A 3,110-nucleotide genomic window follows, 5' to 3' on the forward strand; every position below is an offset into this window, starting at 1 on the left:
TGTTGCTTCTGGGCTAGATGGCCGTTTGCTTACTTTCAAGCCTTTAAGTCCCCAGACACTATATCTCTCGATAGCCGGGCACCATTAACCTTCTTCACCACACTTAGTTATGCACTCATTTGTCTTCAGCATTTACGTAGGGAAGGTGATCACACAATGATGGTTTTGGTTCTTTGGTGTTTGCTTCCAGATCCCTTCAACACCTCGTGTTCACTTAGGCTTGTGTGTTTCCTCTCTGTGGGCTTTGTTGCTTCCGAGCTAGATGGCCGCTTGTTTGCCTTCAAGTCTTTAAGACCCCAGATGCTATATCTTTTTGATAGCCGGGCACCATCAACTTTCTTCACCACATTTGCTTATGCACAAGTCTGTCTTCAGTGATCATGTCGGGAAGGTGGGTGTTATGGAATGACCGTTTAGCTGAGCTAGGTGCTCTCATATTGAGGGATGCACGCGAGGAAACCCAATGTCCACCTGCTACCCTACTACTGAACCCATAAATATATGCACATAGGTCTATTGCCCCCATAATCATAAATATATTTACATATGTACATGTCTGTATTTAGGCTTCTCTGTATGCACTTTGCCTCCTACTCCTTTCCTCTATTTCCTTTCTCTTTCCTCCTGTCCCACTACCATGTTCAGCCTTCATTCTGGTTTCAGTAATTCCTCTCTGTTACCTTGCCCTTGGTCACTCCTTACCAGTCCTCCCGTCCCCTCCCTCCACTGGTTTTGAACCACTCATTGTTCCCTTGTCCCTGGGTTGGCAAACACCTCCACCCTTCCCCTCCCTTCCCCTCCCTTCCCACACTCTCATGTCCCTTTGAGACTGTTGGTCCCCTTATATTCTTCTCATATTGTTTGTCCAGCCTATCTTATCTAGGTGGACCTGCAGATTTGTGCATAAAAATGCAGATTTTACCCTTTTATTACACACACACAGTTTCTTCACAATAGGTATAAAAGTTTTCATGTATAGATGTCATTTAAAAACAAACACAAACAAATAGTTGTTGTTTAGTCAACCCCGGCTCATGGTAATTCCACGGTAGCTATTTACTCTTTCTTACTGCCCTATCTAAACGGTCTGGTGATAACTCTTGCTACTGCTACTGCTCAGCACAGCAGCCTGCCTAAGAAAACACGCACCAACTTCTACCTGCACATTGCAAAATTGGAGGAGAAAATAATAGACTGAATAGAGGTAATGGAGGAAAAAAAACACTGCTTTCAGAGATAAAAGGCATGGGTTCTACTCCTGGCCCTAATGCATATTGTCACTCAGCTGTAAAAAGGCACTTAACCTCTCAAAGCCCCATATTTTCTTATATTAAAAACTGAGTGAACAGTAACTTCTATGCCTCTCCTTTAAGGCTGGCAGGGAAATCAAATAAGATAATGAATGTGAAAGCACTCTGTAAACTCTGAAGGGTGATACAACACACACAGAACAGAGCCCTATTATTATTCCATCAGGAAGGTGGAAGAAGGAGGAGGAATGCATCAATATGATCATTTTCTGTTGCCTGCTTCAGCTCCTGCTTACAGAGCTGCACTCCTTGCTCGCCCACTCACCCCCCCACACACATCATCTTCTCTTCCTCTCCACGGTGAACATTTCAAACTACGAAAGGTTAACAAACAGCTCTCAGCTGTTCACATGTCTTGGATCAGAAGCAAGAAAGGTTTCTGATGTTAGTTTCATATTCTTAAATCCTTTTTATAAGTGTTCCAAATTAGATAACTCTACTACTGCTTGGCATATAAATTCAATATATACTGATTGAGTAAATACATTTCTGTTGGTGTTTAAAACTTGGTGAACTGCTTTATATTTTAAATAAACTTCAATTGCTTTTCCTTCCAAAGGAATTATATTTTAAAAGTAAAGATTTATGAAGTAAATTATTTGATACACACCATCTACACATGCTACTGTATTAACCAGTTCCACAATAGAAACCAGAGTCTGATATCTTGGCTAGTATATTTTGGGTATTCTCTGATGGGAAATAATCTGGAATTCCTACTACTTGTTGAAGTAACCATGCATATTTTAAACTATATCCACATGTATTGGTCCCTAGCGGCATGTATACTTACAGTACAGGTTCTTTCAAAAAGAAAACATTTGATTACCCCTTCTTTCGGTTCTTCAGTTATATAGTCCAGGGGAAGTCATCCAGAAATCCCATACCACTTAAATGAAATTCAAGTGAAAGGTCATTTATATATTCAATAACATGTTTGTGGTGGGTCCAATAAGTTCTAACCTTCCAAAAGATCATCTCTTCCTGCATGCCAATTTCTAGACGAAGCAATCCAGATAAGTTGAGTGAATTAAGTAGAGCTGATGTGGGAATCCAGGCGCCCTGACCTAATTCAATATCATTTTCAAAGCACTATTTTTTTCTTTTGCATTTCCCAAAGTTATTCTTGTGGGGTTTTTTTTCAGGAGGGGGGGCATTCGGAACATCCATTCTTCCAATAACAATGAAAGGTCATTCTCAGTCACTGTATTTGAGCTATGTGACTTGAGCAAATAACTTGCACATTAAAAGTCTTAGTTTCTTTCTTTTCAAAATGAAGTAGCAAAATGTGAAGCTCTTCCCAACTAGAGCTCTAATTTCTCACGGCTCAGTGACTCACATAGTACCTAGACTACTGACCATTTTCAATATTTAATGGAAGGAAACAGGAAAGCAAATCTCTGTGGTTCCATAAGTCTATGAGATACAAGCCATTCTATTCATCTCTATGTTTTCCAGACTCACAGTGTCTAAAATGGCATACACATAGTAGTGTTTGGATCAATTAAGCGAGGGGACTGTTTTCCAAACTTCCTAACTGTCTTGAGGCAGAAAGGGCCTGGTCAAAGATCTGGTCAAACCTGCTCGCTGTCTTTCTGCTGCCTCTTTTTTCCATGTTCCCTGTATAAAATGCCCAGTAAAGCCACAGAAACCATCCCTGTGACAGAGCTTGAGTTATTTGCCATGTCCCCAGACTGAGACAGGATCTGGAGCAGACTCTGACATTGACGAATCAGTACCAGAGCTCAAGGAGCAGGATCTCATCATACAGGCAACCGTACAACAAGCCTAGGTGGCTGA

The sequence above is a fragment of the Tenrec ecaudatus genome, chromosome X (genome assembly GCF_050624435.1).
Source record: "Tenrec ecaudatus isolate mTenEca1 chromosome X, mTenEca1.hap1, whole genome shotgun sequence".
Taxonomy (NCBI): domain Eukaryota; kingdom Metazoa; phylum Chordata; class Mammalia; order Afrosoricida; family Tenrecidae; genus Tenrec; species Tenrec ecaudatus.